At 42.5% G+C, this 23,379-nt stretch overlaps 1 pseudogene; it reads left to right on the top strand.

The window, feature by feature from the left end:
* The first annotated feature begins 21,789 nt into the window (after positions 1-21,789).
* Positions 21,790-23,132, top strand: LOC101321909 (receptor-binding cancer antigen expressed on SiSo cells pseudogene; annotated as a pseudogene).
* The last annotated feature ends 247 nt before the right edge of the window (positions 23,133-23,379 follow it).

Below are 23,379 nucleotides of genomic sequence, written 5' to 3'. Positions count from 1 at the left end.
AAGGCGGCGCGTTTTCCTTTGACCGAAGATACTGCATCTCTATTCCATTTTATGTTTCTGGAGTATTGTGACAGACAGCAGCTTAAATAGATTAATGTTTCTAATTCAAAATATAAGTCAATTCTACTGCACACATATATGGCTGAGTAGGTGCAGGAGGTAGGGGGAGATTAAGAGTCTTTTACCGGTTCTCAAGATACGTATGCTTTCATTTTCCCCCCATTTGGGGGAGGAGAGGTAAAGACAGATAACATATAGGAAAAACACTCAAAATGAAAAACTTGCTTGAATTACTGCTAGTGCTAAACTGTTCCAATGTCATAAACTTGGATTCCTTAGGGCTTGCTTTTTATGATCTTTCTGTGTTAGAATTTTTTTATAGCAGACACTTGATGTACCACTCATACAGTTTCATTCACATTTGACACTGGATAAGAATTTTCTTTTTAAAACCAAAAATACAAGTGAATGTTGTATAAGTAAATGATTCAAGCTCTGTGTTCCCAGAATTCTGTGGGAATGGGGCTTTGAATAGGATAACTGAGCAGTCCCTGTTACTATTTAATTTACAAAAATTCCTTAGCGTTGGCAGTCATTTACATGTTCATTTCATCTTTTTGCACTTAGTAAGGAGCTGTTTAGCTTTCATGTTGTACTTTTAGAACTAATAAATCAATGTCATTACTTTGATAGATGTGCCATTTCACTTTTAATCTGTGTGGCGGTTGCTTGCGGTGACTTAATTGAAAAACTATAATTGCCATGTTATTTAATTTGGTAAATGGCTTATTTATTTATTTATTTATTTATTTTTGGCTGCCTTGGGCCTTTGTTGCTGTGCGTGGGCTTTCTCTAGTTGCAGCAAGCGGGGGCTACTCTTCGTTGCCATGCGCGGGCTTCTCATTGCAGTGGCTTCTCCTGTTGCGGAGCATGGGCTCTAGGTGCGCGGGCTTCAGTAATTGTGGCACACAGGCTCCGTAGTTGTGGCTCATGGGCTCTAGAGCGCAGGCTTAGTAGTTGTGGCACACGGGCTTAGTTGCTCCGCAGCATGTGGGATCTTCCCGGACCAGGGATCGATCCCGTGTCCCCTGCATTGGCAGGCAGGTTCTTAACCACCGCACCACCAGGGAAGTCCCTGGCAAATGACTCTTCTATTACCACTTCTAGGAAGTGTGTCTTCTCTAGAATATTTCAGCTGAATTTGTTTCCTGACCTCTTCTCTGTGGATCTTTTGTTAGCTGATGTCATACCTGTCACTTTAAGTTGGGTATACTTTTTTTTTTAAGCTTTTAGAGTACTTTTCTTTAAATAAAAGGTATCAACTAAATTTGACATTTTATGAGTAAATACAGCCCTACTTATCAGTGTGAAAGAAGAGGAGACAGATTGACTGGACTCTCTCTGTGGTGCCTAGGATGGCCTTAGAGTCCCAAAGAATTTGAATCTAAATATCTGTTCCTTTAGGTTGTCTCTTCCAGGTTTTTTGGATTTTTTTTTCCATTGCACTTTTCAAGTATTCTGTACCACTGTTAATCCCTAGGAATTCTGATACCAAATGGCTGATTGTGTATGATTATCTGAGATAATCCAAGTGATTAGTATGATAGAAAGAATATAGTTTGCTTAGGGATTTTTGTGTCTGGAGTTCTGGGAATTCTCAGTATTTCCTCATAGATAATGATGTCACTGACATAGAAGAATGCTAGGAAGCAGCCTGGTTCTCCTATCTCATCATTCCTCCTCAATACAGCCATTCGTTCTCATCCGTGCTCAGAGTAGATTGTACTATTCACAGAAACCATGCATAGGACCAGTCCAGATTCTAAGTGATCTGTACTCATCTTCCTTCTGTCCCCATGCCAACTCAACTTTTACTGGCATAAAGGGGGAATATTAAATGTTGTTTCTTAACTATCTTGACTGATGGGCTCAAAGCTCTATAAAAACTACAATAGGTTCCTGACTGCAAGCAAACGGTCTTAACTAAAAGGACACTGGCCAGCAGGATACTGGGAGGGATCCCTGCAGTTATAGGATGGATACTCAAGGTCCAAGAGTGGCAATTTGACAGGAAGCCAAGGGAGGCTTGGGGCAGAGCAGCCAGATGCCCAGCCGGGGTCATGCTGGAAAGCCTCTTTGGTCCAAATGCCACTGCTCTTCCACAGCTTCTCATCAATTTGAACTTTCAGTTTCCTCCTGCCTTGGTTACAGTCGCTCAAGATTCTGAGTCTCAGAAGCAGGCATCCAGTGGACTGGTCGTAGGTCCTATGAGCTTCCAAAGGAGGATCCTGTTGGGGGAAGGTGGTGTTAGAAATCACCCTTCTGCAAGGCTCCACGGAATCTCTCCAAGGAAAGATGGAATGCTAACTGGAAGGGATAGAGATAGGATGCTAGACAGCCACAAACAAGTCAATAAGTATCTGTAAATGACTGCTGAATCAGCTAAGAATAATGACAGCGTTATCTTCAGGAACAGGAGTCTGGAATACAGTACTTGAGGGAAAAAATCTGAACTGTGCACTGAGTCTTGCAGCCAGCAGCCCAGCAAAGAGGTTCCGCCTGCAGTGCTGACCGCAACTCAGGGCTGAGCCTGAACTGCATGCAGTCAGGGAAAGCAGAGAGGAGTCTTACCCACACACGCGTGCAGGGTATCAAGGTTTCTCCCTGTGCCTTTGAACCGCCCACCCGCTGCTTCTTTATTGAACCAAGAAGCCAAGGAGTTTCTTGCTTCACTTCAAAGCCCTGGGTCCTCCGCAGCGAACCCTGGGTGGGTTCAGTGAGGTCTGGTTCCCACCCTCCTAGCCACCGTGCTTCCTGTCACTGCTTATCTCAGGCATCCTCCAGGAGACTGTCCTTTCTGGACTTCTGTGCTTTCCACGGAAGGGGCAGGTCAGAATTCTCAGGAATGTTGGAAATGTGGGGCCGGTTAACTCGGATTTCCTTACAAGAAATGTAAACTTGCCCCGCTTTAGCCAGGGCCCCCAGCGTCTTCAGTGAAGACGCTAAAATATATATATATATATATATATATATATATTTTCATTTCTACCAATCTCATCTCCGTGTCTACCCCTTATATCTATCTACCTTAGCATCAGCCAGCTGGCACGTTGTGTCTCATTTGGCTAGAAAAACTGAACAATGCTGGGCATTGTTCCATGTACTGAAAATGAGTGATTTGTTATTTAAAATCTAAATAATTTAGTATGCTCTCCAAGAAATTATCTGGTTTAGAAAGTCGACAGGGAAAACTGACGAAGGGGGAGGAGGAGGAAAGGGGTTGGGGGAGAAGGAAACCATGGACAAAAAAGGAAGCTTTTCTGAAATGAAGGAAGGAGGATAAAAGTCGTACTTTTTTTTTTTTTTTTTTTTTTTTTTTTTAGCGGTACGGGGGCCTCTCACTGCTGTGGCCTCTCCCGTTGCGGAGCACAGGCTCCGGACGCGCAGGCTCAGCGGCCATGGCTCACGGGCCCAGCCGCTCCACAGCACGTGGGATCCTCGCAGACCGGGGCACAAACCCGTGTCCCCTGCATCGGCAGGCGGACTCTCAACCACTGCGCCACCAGGGAAGCTCAAAAGTCGTACTTGTTTTGAGCAAGTGTCTCCAGTGATGCAGAAAATCGGAGAAGGCCCTTGATCTCACTGTTCAAGGCACCATGGCGGCTGGTGGTTCTCTGGCACCATACATTCCCATGCGGAAGGGAGATCTTTGCTCCATCTGGGAACCCTGGTGCTGAGGTCCTGCCTCCAAGGGCATACCTGCCACTGCTTGTTCCATATTCACAGGTGGGGGAAAAATTCTCAGCTGACTCCACGACCTTCCTTTCCACTCTCCAAGCTCCCCAAACTTCCTGTTAATTTGGAGGGAATCCCTCCATCTTCATGGTTCCCTTCAAGTTCACTTTAAATTTCCAAGCCACCTAGCGAAATCTCTACAATGGCTGTGGGCTTTTGGACACAAAATCTGGGAAGGCTTGGGTAGCCCAGCTAAGACTACTTCCCCATCTCTCTCAAAGTAGGAAGCACTGAGCCTGCAAAGGGCGTATCAGGCAGCCTGCAACCTGTGGCCCCTTAAGATGTTCACGTACTCATCCCCGGACCCTGGGAACTACAGAAGTGTCAAATGATAAACTGATAGCATTTGAAGTCGCCAAGTTTGTGGTAATTTGTTATAACAGCAATAGGAAAATAAGCCGCAATCTACGTATGTTCATCCTGAGTTTGGAGCCACCTGAGAAATGAGACACAAGAGACGGAAGGAAGGAGATTTAGAATGTTAGCTTCACTACTGTGGAAGGGGTTTTGAGAAGGTAGCTTTTTCTTTGTGTGCATTGTGGGCTTGTTAATCCTTTACCCCTGAGTGAGAAAGGCTTATGTATTCAGACCCTGGCGGAGCTCTGCTAACTCGTTCTCCAGGGAGTGCTCCCCTTGGCGGAGAGCAGAGAACCTGCACATCCTGAGGGCAGGACGAAGCAGGGGAAGGATGCTTGGAAACGGCTCAGCCCAGCACACGCTGAGCTCACCAGTTAGACATGTCACTGTCCCTTGGGCAGGAGAGGGTAAAGGAGCCAGAAAGGCAGTAAGTGTTCTAGCAGGAGTTCCTCAATCAGGATTATAAGGTCAGGGGGATAGAGGTCCCTCCTTTAGTGTCTGCTGCCTGTCTTAATTTGTGAGGAGAAGAAGAAAACAGAAACTTCGTATCTTGGAAATTGTCCTTCCATGTGCTTAATGTAAGTAATACTTCCCATATTTTGAACTTAAAAACACAGATACTTTTTTTAATCTTAAACTCCTCATTTATAAAAATATACACACTACTATATATAAAATAGGACAACAATAGGACCTACTGTATAGTGCAGGGAACTATACTCAATATTTTGTAATAACCTATAATGGAAAAGAATCTGAAAAAATGTATGTGTAACTGAATCACTTTGCTGTATACTTGAAACTAACACAACATTGCAAAATCACTATCCTTCATTTTTAAAAAGCCAAAAAAAAATCCAGATTTTTTTATCAATAGAAAATCAGATTCCCCCCTAATCTCTTTAAGTAAACATTAAACAGATACTTAACGAAATAGGATTGAAAGGGCATCACATCATTACTCTTGCTCCGTCCTGTGTGTCTCCGTGTGTCCCTGAGTTTGTAGCTTCCCTTTCCTGTAGTTTTTTGGGGGCTTCCTCTCCCCTGCTGTCACCCTCCACTCTAGTTTCTCTCCTTGTCCCCTTCCATTTGCCACTCAGAACTCCTATTCACTGACGAACAAACTCCCTTATATCTTTGTGCTATTTATTTGATTCTCCCTGTACCTCCTGATTGTAGCAGAAACCAGGGTCCCACCTAGGATACGCCTTCCCCTGGGGCTCATTCTGCTACATCCCTCCGCTGATCCTAGGCTCAGAGATGGCCTGGTGTGATTTTCATTCCCTAAGGCTGCCAGACCATGATCCTGCCATCTTGCTTCTTGGAGGCTCGTGAGTTTCGGTCCATCATCCTCTCATGTCTCCTTTTTGCTATTATTTGCTGACCACCCAGTGACTCCTTCTCACTGAGTATTCATCCTGATGGTGGTTTGCCTCTGCTTCCAAAGTCCAGTCATCATTCAGGGGGATTTTCATGCTCTATAAACAACCCATCCTATACCTTGGCCTCTCAGTTTCTTTCTCTTCAAGGACCTCTTCCTCCATTCAGTTTCACCCTCACACAGCCATAGTCTGGAGCCTGTCGATCAGCCAGAACCGTTCCAGAATCATAATTCAGACTCATTGCTTGGAGCCTGCTGACTTGGTTCTCCTCGTGACCCCTCTTATTCCACACATCAGGACTTCTCATTCATTGATTCCTCTACCTCCTGCCTCTCTCACTTTTATCTAGCCTATATGCAGCATTCTATCATTTCAAACTTCTCTTCTAATAACCTAACTTCCCACACTAATTACACCCACCTGGAAAAACCCCACATCCTGGACGGATCCAACTACCCACTTTCTCATGTGCCTGTGTCTGATTTATTGGGTGTTTTTTGACACTGTCTTAAATTCGTGGCCATCATCTCAATTTGAGTGCATTATACTACCCAGCAATCTCTCAGTCCTGTCTCCCATTTCAAACTGTCTCACTATCCTCAAACTTCCAAACCAAATATATTCTCCTTCAATTAAGCTGATAGATCTGGCTCCTCTTTTGTACAGAAAATAGACATGATCAGACAGGAACTTGCTCAAATTAGTGCTACCAAATTCACAAATCCAGCTATTTCAATCATATTTTCCTCCTTATCTGCTGCTGTAATTTAAGCGACTTTTATAAAATGCTGATTCCTACACTCTGTTTTAAATTGCACACCTTCCTTATTTTCCAGGAGCTTATCTTTTTCTTAAATCCCTTCTAATTCCAGGAGCTTTAATTTCTCCAAGTCTATTGACTCATTCCAGTCAGCTTTTCAACATTCTTAGATTTCCCCCATTTGAAAAAACAAGAAGCACGTAGATGGGGTAGAGATGAGAGTGCAAAGCCAGTACAGTTTACCAAATCTTTGGGGTGTGGGGGCATGATGAGCTCTGGAAGGGTGCCTGAGCACACCCCTCACTGGGCATCTTTCGTATTGCAGTTTTGGGCTGGGCCTTCCTTTCTGGGAGAAGAGCCCCCAATTTTTTTGTACCTAGACCAAATCACATCTTGACTGCCTGCTTTACTTTTTGTCCTTTTCCAGCTACTTCATAAGGGAGTTGTTATCACTGACCATCTCTATTTCCCAATCTCACACTCACTCCTCTACCCATTATAATGCGGTTCTACCTCCTCCAACGCGCTGTAACTGCTTTCATCAAGGTTGCCAATGACCTTCGTATTGTTAAATATAATGGACAATTTGAAGTCCTTATTTAACCTCATGGAAACATTTGTCACCGTTGACCACTTCTTCCTCCTCAAAACTCCACTTACCATGGTTTCTCTGGTTATTCCTTTTCAGATTCCTTTATTAGCTCTTCTTCTAAGTAACCTGTAAGTGTTAGAATTCTACAGGGCTCTATTTTTCACTTACTATACTCTTCCCAGCCCATCTCATCTACTGCCATGGTTTCACTGACTACCCAGATCCATCTCTGACCCTAGCCAAGCCTCACCTACTCGTATAAAGCTTCTTATTTGATTTCTCCACTTGGATGTTCCAACACACCTTAAGATCTTTTGGAAACATGTCCAAGGCTGAATTTATCGACACCTTCCGCAAACTTGTGTGTCCCTCAGGGTTTTTTCCTATTGCATTTTATAAATAGTGCAAGACAAAGACTTGGTACTCCGTGACTCCTCTTTCTCACTTCTAGTCCTGTATTATCATCACTAAATCATATGGAAGGTCTCTCATAAATCTCTCAGATCGCCTTACAGTCGGCATCCTAGTCCGTGCACCCTCACTTCCCATCTGGGCTACCTTATTAATCTCCTTTTTTGATGTTCCTATGTTTATCTTTTTTTTCATTTGCTGCCATATCCTTAGCACCTAGGCAAATATTGTCATCAGTAGTTGTACAATATGTATTTAGTGAATGAATTAAGTTATTCATTCTTGTCTTTCTCACATCTAGCCTCTAGTCTACATACAACATATTCTTTGAAAACTGTAAGTCTAATTATATTACCCTTCCTGTTGTTATAGCTTAAATGCCTTCAATGGCATGTATTTGCTCCTAAAATTAAATCCAAACCTTGTTTAAGTAACACTTTGGCTCTGCTCACCTTTCCAACCCCATTGCACCCTGCTTCCATGTAGCCCCTTGGCTGCCTGCTGGGCAACTTTCATTTCCTCTCTCTCCAGACGTGTAAACATGTAGGAAAGACCTACAGCATTCTTCACCACGCTCTTCTACTTTGCTAACTCTTGTTCATTCTTCGTGTTCAGTACCAGTTGTTTCTTCCTCACACAAGCCTAGTCTGACCCCCAGATAATTTTACCCATTATGTGCTTCTGCAGCTTCCTCTGCCGCACTTTTCATAGTACTTTTCACACCTTTAAAAACATCTGCAGTGCCTGTATTCCACACTAGCATTAAAGTTGAGACCCTCATTCATCGTGGTTTCCCCAGCACATGTAGCAGAAATCTTTGCTGAATGAAAAGATGAATTTAACAAGCATTCATCAGTATGAATAATTCACACCCTCCACCCAATTAATATATGTCCTAAGGACTGTGTATTCCTTTTGTTGTTTCTCCCTCTCTATATTTGATTTCTGAATTCATTTTGCTAGTTTGCAGAGTATGAGATAAGCTGAGATGGACACAGGGGTTGGAGATGTGATATCTGTTTGTGTTAGTAACCAAGATTGTTTGATTCCTTGTAAGTCCTCTGCTGGTACTGACTATTCTGACCTTGGACACAATCGGATCTGGAAGAACCTTGAGTTTGTCCAGTAATTCCTAACATAAAGCACCTTCCATCCCTTTGTATGTGGTTGGAAAACTGTTAGTTTTTTAAAAAGCATACTTGATAAGTATATCCATTTTGAATGTGGTTTAGATTAAAGCATTTCCCGAGGGTTTCATTTTTACTGCTGGTTTCATTGGCAGTTGGCAAATTTGTCCTTTTGTTAAACTATGTGAAAACAGCTCTAAAGAAATTGGCTCCAAAGGCCATTTTAATATTTTTCTTATGGGCGGAAATTAGTGGCCACATTTAACAAATCAACATCTCTACTTAATGTCCATCTCCACTGTTACCTTTGGAGCATTTTAAAGGATAGAAACCAGAAAAATCTCCTGAGTATGATATATAGAGCTTCTTTTAGCCTCTTGGAAATGATAGGGTTTGGGAGTGGGGAGGGAGGGATATTGGAAAGAGAGAAATAGGAATAAAAGTGAGGGATGATAGGATTATTTTTCTTTATATTTTTATTAGTTTGCCAAATATCTTAACCTGACATTCTAAATCCTCTTTTAAAATATCATGGAACTTTACCAGCAGATGAGTTTTCAGAAAAATTTCAGTATGAGAGCAGTGGAGGGATTGAGTCTTTTCTTGAGGCTTCAGGCTAAACATAGGGGCTGTTGCCAGGGCTAGGGATCAATAATGAGATGTGACTTCAGGGAAATCATCTATGAGCAGATTTCCCCCGCTCTTCCCCCAAAGCTCCATCATGAACCTATCATGGTGCCAGGAATTTTGCTGTTAATTATTCATTCCTCTAGGCTTAAGGGATTCTATACTTAGGAGTCTTCTATGAAAATGCAGTTTTCCCCTCTGAGGTCTCCGGCACACACACATACATATACCACTTACCAGTTATGAACACTAATTAATCAAATGTCTTTCCTTAAGGTAAAAAAAAAACATGGGGAAGGACATTCTGATGGGTGAGACCAGCATATGATGGTTCTTTGGATGCAAGCAAAATAAAGTTATCTTTACTAATAATAACTTATTGGAAGGACACTGTTGGTGCCCAGCATCAGAGGAGGAGACAGCCAATCAGGCCTTAAGACAGACAGTAACCAGGACTGTGAACTTAGACAAGATGATTACATTCTCATGCCTCTGTTTCCTCATTTGGAGCCTTGGAGATAAATACGGTGCTGACTTCATGAAGTTGTTATGAGGATCAAATGAATTCCTATTCTTGAAATGCTTAGAACAGTGGCTAGCACTTAGTAGAAGCTCAATAAAAGTTATCTCTTAGCCTGAATGCAGGAAACTCTCAGAGGCTGCCAACAGAAAGACTCTGGTTCTTGGAGAGATGATGATGGCTTGAGCCAGGGAGATAGAGGGGGAGGTGATGAGAAATCATTATATTCTGGACTTCTATAGAAGGTAGAATGCCAACTGTATTTGCTAATTGATTAAATGTGAAGTGTGAGAGAAAGAGAGGAATAAAGAATGATGTCATGGTTTTGGATCAGAGCAAATGGAAAGTTAGAGGTTGCCATTTATTGAGATGGAGGAATTGGGGCAGATAAAGGTCTGTTTTTAGACACTTTTAGTTGAAGATGCCTATAAGACTTCTAAGGGCAGATGTCAAGGTCGGCTGAATAAAGGAGTCTAGTGTTAAGTGCAGGGGCCCAGGCTTGAGTGGTGAATAGAAAACAGCAAGAACAATACATAGAGGAGCTAAAATAATTATTTCCTAACTACTTGCAAGGGTGTAGCTGATATTAATGAATTTCCTCTGACATTACCCATTCTGTATTCTCTTTCCCTCTTGCCCAAGCTTCAACTGATTCAGTTTCTTTGCCTAATGAAGCGATCTAAATTTTTATTCCAGAGGTTTCTGGGCTTTTGGTAGAACTGTCTGTCATACATTTGCTGCAGTCCTCCATTAACACTTCCTGTTGGATGTGGTAGATCAAGGTGGTACCTAGAGATCAACACTTCCTGTTGGACAGGCCTTGTGCAATTCTCCAGTGGGCAGCTTGGTAAAACAGGGCTACATGAAACCATTTTGAGGGAAGAAGTACCACGAGTGGGAAAAGGGTGAAGAAAATGAGAAGGGAATGTTCTAAGACAAGTTTATTTGCTCTACTGATGATTACTCAGTGTCTTTCTCCGGGGAATTGAAAAAGGCTCAGCTCACACCTGGCCTCCTTTCCTCACCCCACCCCTGGATCTCAGGTAGACGCCCCTCGGCCCTCCTCCATTTTAGCCCACAAGATCAAAGCAGGCTGTGCTTGGATTCCTCTGCTCTGAATTTTCATTACCCAAACAGTCATTAAATGAAACTCAGCCCAGGTTTGTTTTCTTTTTTTTTAGTCCGGTTTTTATTACCACCACCTGACTAGTTATTAAAAAGCAAGCAAGCATCAATTAGCTGCAGACACATACATGACAATTACACTGGGGAGACACGACACATCCCCTGGAGTGCGGAATAACTGGCAGAGACCAGAGCTCCATGGATAAGCAAGAAATGTGTCTAATTGACTTCCTGGGAAATGAGGTCCTCATGTCAAAACATCTGGGCACAATTTTCTGGGCATTTAAACAACTCTCTGGCTCTGCAGAGGCATAGAGTAGGCCCCGGGCTGCATCTTGACTGGATTTAAACAGTCCCTTTGTACTTTATCCTTACCCGCTTCCACTCCTTGCCACATATGCCCTTGTCTTTAGCTCTTGGACAGACCCACCTGTTATGGTTTGAAGAGATGGGCTTTTCTCCCTACATCTCATCACCCTGTCCTCTGCCACACTGAACTTCTAGCCATTCCACGGACAGGCCTGAAGGGTCAGATTAGGTATTTTGTGCGTTTTCTTTGCCCCCGGTGTTACTGAAAATGTGTACTTATCCTTCAAGTGCTAGGCTAAATGTCACTGATTTAATGTGGCTTTTACGGAGTGCCCTCTCGCCGTTAGCTGTTTTGTACGCCATTCTCCCACTTCCTACCTCAGGAATAGTACTTATCAGATTTACGCTGTCATTTAACTGCTCACACATCTGTCTTTTTGACTAGCACACGAGCTGCTTGAGTTTAGGAAATGTGTGGTTCTGCTTTTGTAGTCTAAGATCCCAGCTCATGAGCCATTTGGTGAAATTTTGTAGCATTTATAAATTGGTTTTTGCTTGGCCAACTCAGATAATGAGGTTCGAAAATATGACTGAAATAAATTTCATTTCAACAGTTGGTATTATTTGCCTGTCGTTATTGCCCACCAATAAGAAGTATGGGCAGGTTTTATCTCCTCCCCAGGCTTGTGGAAGAGCCCTGGACAACACCTGTAATACATGAAAGAGCCGTGGTTCTCTGTGTGGTCAGAGGACCATTAGAATCACATGAGCTTGATGGGATGTGGATTTCTGAGCCCTTCTTCAGATCACAGAATCAGATCTTCAGGAGGTGGGGACTGGGAGTCTGGGTGTTCAAAAAATTCCCTGAGGGCTTCTCTGGTGGCGCAGTGGTTGAGAGTCCGCTTGCCGATGCAGGGGGCGCGGGTTCGTGCCCCGGTCCGGGAAGATCCCACATGCCGCGGAGGGGCTGGGCCCGTGAGCCATGGCCGCTGAGCCTGCGCGTCCGGAGCCTGTGCTCCGCGGCAGGAGAGGCCACAACAGTGAAAGGACTGCATACCGCAAAAAAAAAAAACAAAAAAAAAACAGTTCCCTGAGTGAGTCTTAGAGACTCGTAAATTTGAAAGCCACCACGGTAGAGAGAAGGGAGATAAAATGTTCCCTCATAAATGCAACCAGGATGCACTACAGTATAAAATAAAACTAGAGACCAGAAAATACTGTGAGAGGCAAAACTATATGCCATCCTATTATGGAACAGGGATACCCTTTTATTTCTAACGTCTATTACTTGCATTCTTATCCTCCCTTCAACCATTATGTGATGCACATATCCTCATGCCTATGTGTGTCACAAAATTTTCACAAGTGCCCCTAATAGAAGAAAGTGAAGTTATACTTCTGCGATTCTGAGAGAATAACCCAGTGCCGCCTCCTGGTGAAAAACAACATGCCTCTAAAACCTTTAACTTTATCTTAAATATTCACGTTGACTATGAATTCTACTCCATAATATAGGTCACACACACACACGTATATATATTTGTTACATATAAATACATATCAATATATATTTGTTTTAAAATAAAAGTGATGTTTTAAAACACTTACTATTAAATAAAATTTAAGCTCCAGGAAATTTAACCTGTTAGTCCTTTGAGATAACTGTAGGGTTGTGGTTGTCTCCATTTAAGAAGGTGTCATCTTAAAATATCAGTGGATAAGGATTCTGGAAGGAGAAAAAATAGAATGATAAAGCCAGTGTAGCTGTATAAATAAAAAAGGAATGATCTACCAATTGCTTCAAATATTCTTTGGAATCAGAACTCATTTATTGGCTATACAATCTTGGGCAAATGACAGTACCTCTTAGAACCTCTGATCCTTTGTCCATAAAATGAAAATAAACTACCAACCTTTCAACGACAGTTGTAAAGAATAGAGATAATGTATGTGAAACCCATGGTCCATAATAGAATCTCAAAAATTGCAGCGTTTTTTTCTTTTAATCAACTTTTGACCTTCTGGCCATGACAGGATAACTGGTACCTGAATAGTCTTCTCACTATAAAATCTGAAAACAACTGTTCCCAAAAATTTAGCCATAGACAGCAGAGGACTGTGGAGGTGGAGAAGAGAAAAACAAGGTGAACAGTATGACCATCCCAGCTTCCTACCTGCAGGCAACTTCTGGACTCTGCACAGGAAGAAAAAACCCAGGTAGAGCAAAGTGGTCTTGCTGAGCTGAGTAGTTTCAGAGATCAGAGTTTGAGGCACTAAGTTGGCTATAATTTGTGGCACAGAATACTAGAGAAAGAGAAAAGCATAGAAATCTGCATAGGGATTTCCTCAATTCCTTGGATAATTACTAATCTGAACACGTTTCAGTGAAAACTCCACAAGGCCAGGCAAAGAAGAGCTGCTGGGAAAATGATGAATTACTAGGAACCTAGAAGCTGAATAATTCCCAGAGTCTACTTAAATCCCATTCTTACTAAGTTTTATAAGAAGCCTCAAAATAATTTGATGATCCACAGGTAAACTAAGACTAGCACTTTTTAAAGAAAGGAACAAAATCCAGGCACTAACAATTCACTGTGTCCAGCATCCAGTCATAAATTATTAGGTGAAGAAATAGGAAAATGTTACCCATAACCAAGAGAGAAATCAGTCAAGACAAACAGATAAAGAGATGATAAAATTAGCAAACAAGGATTTTAAAGAGCTGTTGTAAATGTGAACACAGTGTCAGTGACCTGTGGAAGTATGTCAAACACACATAAAATTGTAATCTTAGAAGAAGGAGGCAGCAAACTAATTGCAGCAATTGGTTGAAAAAATTCAAGTATGATGAAAAATATCAACGCAGATCATGTCAAAGTGAGGAGAGCAATTACATTAAAAAGGGTAAAAAAGGAGAGCTGGGCAGATAATCTGTGGGGTGACCACTAAAATAATTATGTCTTAGTTGCTGTTAATAGTCATGTCATCAGTGGATGACCACATTTTGTGTGGAAGCAGAATTTTGTCTGGAATGCTTTAACTCACATCAAACAAATGAAGGTAATTTTAGACTCATGTTTGGAATATTTCATTCAGCTCACAGAATAGGAAAGCAGAAAATTCAGAGAAAATCTGTCTAGTTCCAAAATGCGTGCAAGCTTGTTTGGACTTTCTCTGGTGGAAAAAAAGGGGGAAGAAAAGCAGGGGGACAAAGTAAGAAACCCAAGAGTATTTTAATGAAAATTGGAGATGATCTTTCTAATTCTTACTGCTGCTTTAGTTCAGGAGTAGGCAGTTTTGTAATAGAAGGCAATAGCTACTAAACTCAATTGAATCATTGTACAATGATGTCATTGTTGTGGGTTCAAAACGCAGCTGGGCTAATTAGGTCTTTATATTTTATTAAGAGCCGCTCATTACATCTTTACCCTGGCCTGTTGGTCATGAAGGAGTTATACTGGTTACAAGAAGAACAGGAAATGTGTGCGGATAGAATAGCAAAATTCATGAAATAGAAATGACAAGGCATACTGATCTTTGCTTAAAAACAAAAATATCAAAAAAACAAAGAGAGCCAATACTTAAAGAATCAGGGTTGTTCAAATACAGTTGACCCTTGAACATGCAGGAGCCGGGGGCGCTGACCCTCTGCACAGTTGAAAATCTACGTGTAATTTATAGTCAGCCATCTGTATCTGTGGTTTCATATCCGCAGATTCAATCAACCACAGATTGTGTAGTACTGTAGTATTTACTATTGAAAAAAATCTGTGTGTAAGTGGACACCCCCAGTTCAAACCTGTGTTGTTCAAGGGTTAACTGTATACTGTTCACTTAGCACTATTCACAATAGCCAAGAGATAGAAACAAACCAAATATCCATCAGTGGATGAATGGTTAACCAAATGTGTTTTATACATACAATAGAATATTATTCAACCCTAAAAAGGAAGGAATACTGTCACATGCTACAATACAGATGACCCTGAGAACATTACGCTAAGTGAAATTAGTCTATTACAAAATGTTATATATTGTGTGATTCCACTTACATGAGGAAACTAGTCAAATTCATAGAAACAAAGCAGCATATTAGTTCCCAGGGATTGGGGGTGGGAAATTGTTTAATGGATATAGCTTCAGTTTTGCCAGATAAAGTTCTGGAGATCTGTTTCACAACAATGTGAATAATACTTAACACTACTGAACTGTACACTTAAAATGATTAAGATGGTAAATTTTATTTTACCACAATAAAAAAAGCATGTGTGTGTATAAAATTTACTGAAAACGTACAGCAACCCTGTAAGGATAGACATTATTAAACCACTTTAAAGGTGTGGAAATTAGGTTCAGAGAAATAAAATGATTTGTCCGCAGTCATCCAGCTGTGTTCATAGCATAATGAGTTAAACTCAGCCGTCTGACTTTGAAGCAAGTGCCCCTCCTACTCATCTTGTTCCATGAAAGTGGACAAGCTCATTACTGCTGGGTGTCAAGCCACTTGGAAGTCCATACACCATGAGCAAGTGCCCGTTCCTTGAGTTCCTTTGTATTTATCCGGTTTTCTGCCTCTCCTTTGAAGACATCTTTGTTCACCTCATCTGGGAGTGATTTTCCAGACTTATCGATTTTTAGACTTGATATTACCTTCAAGCATCTAGTCCAGAGGTTTCCATCTCTGTTTTGTCTGCTTTGGATGACATGGTAAGAGAGGGCTCCACCCAGTGTCTCCTGGGAAAGCTCTGCTTTGACTTATTTAATATACTGGAATTCTGTGTGAAGATTTCATTTACAAAAAATGAAAAGGGTGCTAATGCTAGGAAATGAATCTTTTCCAACTACCCATAGGTGGGGAGACCGAGGCCCAGAGTGACTTGCCAGGCAGAAACAGCTAGTGAGTGGTAAGGCCAAGCTGAGAATTCAGATCTCTTTCATAGTCTCTACTTAAATTTGCTGCTCTCTGGACTCTGCTTGCTAAACTCCTGTAATCCCTCTTTTTGGCTACAAATGGATACTATCCTTCTTTTCATCTGTGTGTGTGTGTGTGTGTGTGTGTGTGTGTGTGTGTGTGTGTGTGAGTTTTACTTCCCTTTCTAAAGTATAATGTCTTTGAGGGATGTCACTCATCCTGCTGTCTGATTGTCTGAGTTAGGGCACAATACTTGCATATTCATTCATTCATTCATTCCACATTGCAGTTGCCTGGTATATACCTGCCAATTACATGAATAAATACATCGATAGTGGATTTCAAACCCATATAGTCATTCACCTTGATCTGTTTCTGTGCTTTTCAGTGGCAAAAGTTATAAGTAAGGCTTGAAGGCCAGTTTCAAAAGCAGAGAGTTTTTAGAGCAGTTTCATTGTTAAAAGAATAGTAATAATTGGAATATGTTCTCAAGTTCACTGCTTGTCTGTATGGCTTTTGGTGAAAGCAGAGTGAGGTGAGTGGCAGGTGGGGACTCTGGGAGACCAGTGACAGAGGGCTTGGGGTCTGTAGAGCTGCAGCTGCATTTTGGGGGTGTTTCACCTGGCAAATACCTTTTCAAGTGTTTCAGGTTCGGTGAACTCAGAATGGGAATTTGGCTAATCGCCTTTTCCATTTGCTTCTCAAGCCTCTGTGTACTTAAGTGGCAATTTAATCCATCTGCTTCATTTTCATTTACACTTAACTCCCCTAAATATTATTTGGAGGGAAAGAAATCTGAGAACTTTCTGATTTAGGTAATACGGATTGATCGTCAATTCCAGAAAGGAAAATCATAAACAAATAAATACCAGGGTTGTTTAGTCTAATTCATAAATAAGAGGAGTTCTCTCTTCCAGCTGTAGGCATATTGTGCAACATGGTGACATCAGAGTCTAACATTTAGCATGTCTCCTGCGTCAGCCCCCATCATTTACCTTCCTCTGGTGTCCTCCTCCTTGAATGCTCTGCTCTCTTAAAGTAGTACTCTAACCTCACGATGCCGTAAGACAATGCTCCGTATTTTTGTAACGCTTGCTTTACTCATTGGCAGATGATTTATCTGATAAAGGATAAATAAATACGTTGCAGAGTGGAAATTGAAGTTCAGGATGTCTGACTCCAAGGCCTGCACCCTTAACCTCCATGTTCACTGCCTCTTATAGACTTACTACCTTCTCAACATGTTTGCATTTAAGGGGCACTTCCTCGGATACCAGACTCTTAAAGAATGACGCTGGATGGAAGAGAAACAGGCATTAGCAGCAAAACAATCCCTCAGGACTCCGGCACTATAAAAGTTGAGAGTGCGTGAGAGAATTACTCCACTTTCATGTGAGGTTGACTCAGAAGATGCGAAATAGTTCCCTTTGTGAGGGTGCAGGTGTAAATCTACTTGTGTCAAGAATCTGTCCTGGTACTTTTAAAGTAGACAACAAACACACATTAATTTACAATGTGCATTGGATTTCCCCAACAGTTTGAGGCTCTGCAGCCTGAATTTTTGCCTTCCCTCCAACCTCTCCAGGACATCACTAACCCCTCTGTCTCCCCCGGCACCGACCCCAGCATCATTATCTGAGTGTTATGGTTCTCAAAGTGTGGTCTCCAGACCAGCAACACCTAGGAACTTGTTAAAAGGGAAAATTCTTGGGCCCTGCTCCAGACCTGCTGAATCAGGAACTGTAGGGTTGGCGCCAACAATCTGTGCTTTAATGAGTCAGTCCTTCAAGTGATTCTGATCTATACTCAAGTTTGCACACCACTGTCTCTATGAAAGGAGTCAAAAAAATGCAATATGGATCCTTAACACACTATACTAAGAAGTGTAGATCAACCAGAATAAGGCCAGGTCTGGCTCAAGGTACGGATACTGACTACAGACCCTTGGGGTTCTGCATGGCAAGGGTGAGGGTATATAGCTGGTTTTTAACAGGAGACACAGCAGGGGGAGTAGCATTGACTTTGGAGTCCTGAGTTCGAATCCTAACTCTGCTATTTGATAGCTGTGTGACTTTAAGGAAGTTACTCAACCTCTCTGATCTGAAATTCCTAATCCATAAAATAAATAGTATCTACTCCATGGAGTTATTGTGATGGTTAATAGAGAATGTAAAGGTAAAATGTACACATAAAACCACTCACATGGTGTTCCATACTAAGTGGGTGATATCTATTTGAAGACAGCTTTGGCCACAGCTGTTCAAGTCTGGTCCTCCCTTGTTATTTACAACAGGCTAAGCTATCATTATTCCATAGCTAAGACCTCAGATGCTGGAAAGGCTCTTATCTGTGGCCCTGGCCAACCAAAACAAATGCTCAGACTGCTGTCTTACTTGAGAGAAGTCACTAACCCTTCCAACTCCAACCTGTCTCTTTCTTTGTGAGGGCCTTCAAACAACCCCCGGGCCACGTGATCGCTGGCCAGTTCTACTCATTGACTCCTTGTTTACAACCCCACTCTAGGAGGGCCATGATCCCCAGGACAAAGACAAGAGGCCACCGCAGGGTGAGCATCTGCATTCCCTCAGGGCTGATTTCTAGCCATGAGGTGGTGGGAGGCTGCAGGAAGCTAGCCAGGATGCAGGAACAGGACTTATTACTACCATGACCTCTACCAAAACAGCAGAAAAAACAGGTATCTGTTGACCCGTCTCAGCAGAAACTGACTGTCTGCCTCTCTTCCGGAGAGCAAGTTAACCCCTTTATGTAACCTTGGCTTTCACTGCAAACTTCTCCAAGGACTGCTTTCCCAGAACAGTCTCCAAGATGCAGCATGTGCCGCTTTGCTCCCTCATTCCTGTTTCTTTCATTCACATGTAATTTTTCTCATTTAAATCCGGTCAGAATAGGTGAATGTGTGATGGCCAGGGCAGTGTGTGCCCAGTGCAGCCTTAACAGGGCCTTACCCCTCCGCGGTCTGATTCACTCAGCGTCCTTGGTTAGCCTCACTCTTGTGGTTAAACTGGTTTATAATTCTGCCTTTTGCTCTTCTTTGTTTGTTCTCAAGATCTGCTGTGCGGTTTCTTCCGCCTTTATAGCTAATTCAGTTTGCACTAGCTAAATTTGATCTCTTCTTCCTCCTCTGTATCACAGATTACCCTTCAGGTCAGTCTTCCCCCTGATATCGGTGTGTAACACACTTTCTTCATTCATCTCCAGCAAGTGAGAAGAGCAGTACATTTTCCTTCAGGCAGCCGGGACAGCCTGGGGTCAGCCACTGTCATCACAGCCTCGCTGAGCATCTCACCAGGGCACTGGGAGAGGGTAGGGAATCAAGATTACCTGTGCCAACCGAGGACTTGCAAGGCAGGGAAACGTTATTATCTTGTGCTAGGAAACCTCCCCATTACCTCTTGAAGGCTAAAGACCAGGCCCTTTTCCTAGTTCTGGAGGTATATGTATTACTACCCAGGGCAGGGTTGACATGGCATCCTGAGAATTCCAAAGGCAAGATATCAAGCTTCTGTGTTTGTGGGTGTCCGGGTGTGTGCACACGTGTGTAGTCGTGGCTGGGGAGTCAGGGGATGATGATAAGAATTCAAAACCAAATTTTTGCTTTACTTCAGTCATAGAGAATGGCTTTCACAGGGCCACACTGCTGACTGGTATCTTAATGTACATCCCCACCTCACAGCTAATAGAGCCAAGCCTACACTGGACTGTGAATAGCCAGCCATCTCCAGAGGATACCATCGCTACTATCTTTCTCTTGGCCATCCATTTGGCACTTTGACAAAAGTCCTGCTGTCCTTCCTCTGCCTAGAGCTGCTCAGCTCAGACAAGTAGCTTTGTCTTCAAGTCTCCCAGGAGAAGAACTTGAAGAGGGGCCCCCAGGTTTGTGTGTCATAGGTCAGAAGGGTCCACCAGCACCTAGAAGCTCGAATGAGGCTCCCCAATTCCCTGCTCCTTTTCCCCCTCCATCTCAATTTACCCCATCTTTCACAACGCCTCGAGCAAAAGAGTGTCAGCAGGTACTCGAGAACCAACTGTGATTCATCAGCTGTGACAGATCTACTCTGTGAGGAAAAGAAGAAGCACAGTTCTTTTCTCTGCTCTCCTGTTTCCTCTAGGGATTTCTCTGAAAGGTTCTGGTCTCATCTGAGTCGGAACTGAGGGCTTTAATTGTAGCTCTTTCATGTCCCACGTGACATGGTGACGTGCAAGAGCAAAATGACTTCTCTGAGATTTGGTTTATTTGTAAAAAAAAAAAAGTGATAATACTTACAGACTATATGGTTATAATGATGAAGTAAGATAGTGAACATAGGGCTTCCCTGGTGGCACAGTGGTTGAGAGTCCGCCTGCCAATGCAGGGGACACGGGTTTGTGCCCCGGTCCAGGAAGATCCCACATGCCACGGAGCGGCTGGGCCCGTGAGCCATGGCCGCTGAGCCTGCGCGTCCGCAACAGGAGAGGCCACAACAGTGAGAGGCCCGCGTACCGCAAAAAAAGAAAAAAAAAGATAGTGAACATAAATGCCAAGTAGTGTGCCTGGGCCCTTGGAGGGTGTTCACAGCACGGGCTCTCTTCTTACCTTCCCTAAGTGGGAGCCACTGAGTGTTGAGGGGCACAGGACATCTCGGTGTTGACCTGCAGACCAGTGCTAAGAAATCATGTTTAAAAGCCGCTAGTCTAAGGATAATGATGGGATGTCATTGAAGCGACTGGAACATTAGAGGTTAACACAAATGAAACCACTTGTGTTAGGAAACGCGGCCTGGGACAAAGTAAAACCATGCCACACAGATAGGGAAGAGACCGTGGCAGAGGGACACGGGGGCTAATTTGTTTATGGACTCCAGTTCTGTGTCTGAATTGCTCTTCTCAGGTTGTATGTTGTACATGACGGTATCCACCGATTCCAGGAAAGGCTGTTAGAAATCACGTCCCTAAAGGAATTTACCGTAAGAAGGCACAAATGCCACACGCCAGATAAAGGGGTTTAGTCATCTCCCCACAGGGAGATCTTTTATCCTGGAGTCCCTTCTTGGGAGAATCCCTTCTTGGGTTTCTAAGATTCCCAGGGGGTGAAAAAGGATCATAACCTTCTTTGCCCTTTCCTCTGGGATTGCTCTGTGGCTGAAACGAAGAGGAATCAAATTTAGAAACATCTGAAAGGAAATTCAGATCCAGGATATTATTAGATGCGAGGCAAGCCACAGTATCAGCGGGTGAGGTCCTGTCAACGGGATTTGGGAGGATCTTAAATAAGAGCATGGCCCTAAGTCCACGGAAGCGGGAAGAGTCATGGGTTTTCATATCTTCCCCTCTTCAGAAGCCGAGGCTACAACTTCCTATATGTGGCTTGTATATAACAAGGCTCATTTCATATAATAAGAAAAACAAATGTATTATTTTCAGGAAATGACAGGAAACTAGGAAGAAAATAAAGCTGTGTTTGGGGGACTATCTTAAAATTTTAAACGGTGCTATAAGAACTAAAAATATATATATATATATACACACACACACACACACACACACACACACACACATATATATATATATATATATATATATATATATATATATATAAAATAATGGAGTTGAACTACCGAGAGCCGCCTTCAAGGGCGAAGGAGGAGAGGCAGGAGGAGGGACTGGGGGAGGGTTTCCCAACGAGGGGGCGGCTGAGACAGAGCGCGCGCCCAGCTTTGAACGAGCGGGGCTGGGACTGAGCCGGCGGAGCGCAAGCTCGAGGAAGCGACCAGCAGTGCGCGTGCGCGCGCCTTGTGTGCGCGCGCAGCCCGCAGCAGCTGGGAGCCTCCGCCGGGCGGGCGGGGAGGGGAAGGGGCAGGTTTTGATTCCCACCATGGGTATCACACAGTTTCGGTTATTTAAAGTTTGTACCTGCCTAGCAACAGTATTCTCATTCCTAAAGATTAATACGCAGACCTGGCAGAGGACGGAAATTAAGTGGAGACCAAAGAATTTTGCCAACTACAGTTGATTCTTCATCAGTTCCTAAGCAGACAGATGTTGAAGAGTGGGCTTCCTGGAATGAAGATGCACCCACAAGTGTAAAGATTGAAGGAGGGAATGGGAATGTGGCAACACAGCAAAATGCTTTAGAATAACTGGAACCTGACTATTTTAAGGACATGACACCAGCTATAAGGAAAACCCAGAAAATCATTATTAAGAAGAGAGAACCATTAAATTTTGGCATCCCAGATGGTAGCACGGGTTTCTCTAGTAGACTAGCAGTTACGCAAGATACGTCTTTTATTCATCAGTCTCCTGAATTAGGTGACTTGGGTACCTGGCAGGAAAATACCAATGCATGGGAAGAAGAAGAAGATGCGGCCTGGCAAGACAAAGAAGTTCTGAGGCAGCAGAAGAGAGAGAAAAGAGAGCAGCAGAACAGCAAAGGAAGAAAATGGAAAAGGACGCACAGGGGCTAATGAAGAAAGAACAAAACAAAATTGGTGTGAAACTTTCATGACAAAATGTTCTTCAGATGTCATAGTGTCAGTACGAGAAACATGAGTTCCACAACCCAAGTAACTATGGAGCTAAGAGTAGTTTCAGAATACAAATACACTGCTTGATTTTAATGCATTCCTCAGGCCATGAAGGACACCAGGGTTCTCTCAAAGTCCCTTGAACTCTTAGTGATTGAGACTCAACAAAAAAAGACTTGTGAGTTAATATTTTCTTCAACATGTTCCAACTATAAGACAATTGTTTGCTGTAGAGAAATTATTACAAATGGAACAGATCAGTACCTCTTCAAGCTAGTGTTTCTAGCTAATTAACTGGGTGTAAATTTTATGGTGGGAAAGAACTCTGCTGTCTATAATGCTTTCCTTCAATGTGCATAATGATAAGTAATTTTAAATATTAAAAAAAAAATAATGGAGTTGAGAACGTCTGTGGCTTAGGAGGCCGCCGTAGTTCACTGCTGCCCAAACTGGTCTACCTGGCGTTTAAAATATTTCATCCAAAGGTCTCACTTACCTATTCCAACCTTGCTGGATTTTAGGAGTCTACTTCCAGATTCTTCCCTTGACAGGTGCAAAAACTGATAACCAGAGATTTTAAGAGATGGCTCATTCTTATGCAGCTGGTTAGTATTAGAGTTGACAAAAGCAATGAAGTCTCCTATGAAAATATATTTGCCATATATTGTTAGTAAAAAAAAAAAATCTTTTATTAAACAGCATATTTCTACATGTGAGTATGTGTGTGTGTTTTCATTCCGGGTAATGAATGTGGTTGCTTTCTATTTTCTTCTTCTTCCTCTCTTTTAAAAAATTTTATTGAAGTATAGTTGATCTACAGTGTTGTGTTAATTTCTGCTATATAGCACTGAATCAGTTATACATATATGTATTCTTTTTCATATTCTTTCCCATTATGGTTTTATCACAGGATATTGAATATTGTTTCATGTGCTATA

This window comes from Tursiops truncatus, chromosome 14, assembly GCF_011762595.2.
Source record: "Tursiops truncatus isolate mTurTru1 chromosome 14, mTurTru1.mat.Y, whole genome shotgun sequence".
In the NCBI taxonomy this organism is placed as follows: domain Eukaryota; kingdom Metazoa; phylum Chordata; class Mammalia; order Artiodactyla; family Delphinidae; genus Tursiops; species Tursiops truncatus.
The sequence above is the reverse complement of the archived record's forward strand: the minus strand, read 5'-3'. Positions and strand labels throughout refer to the sequence as shown.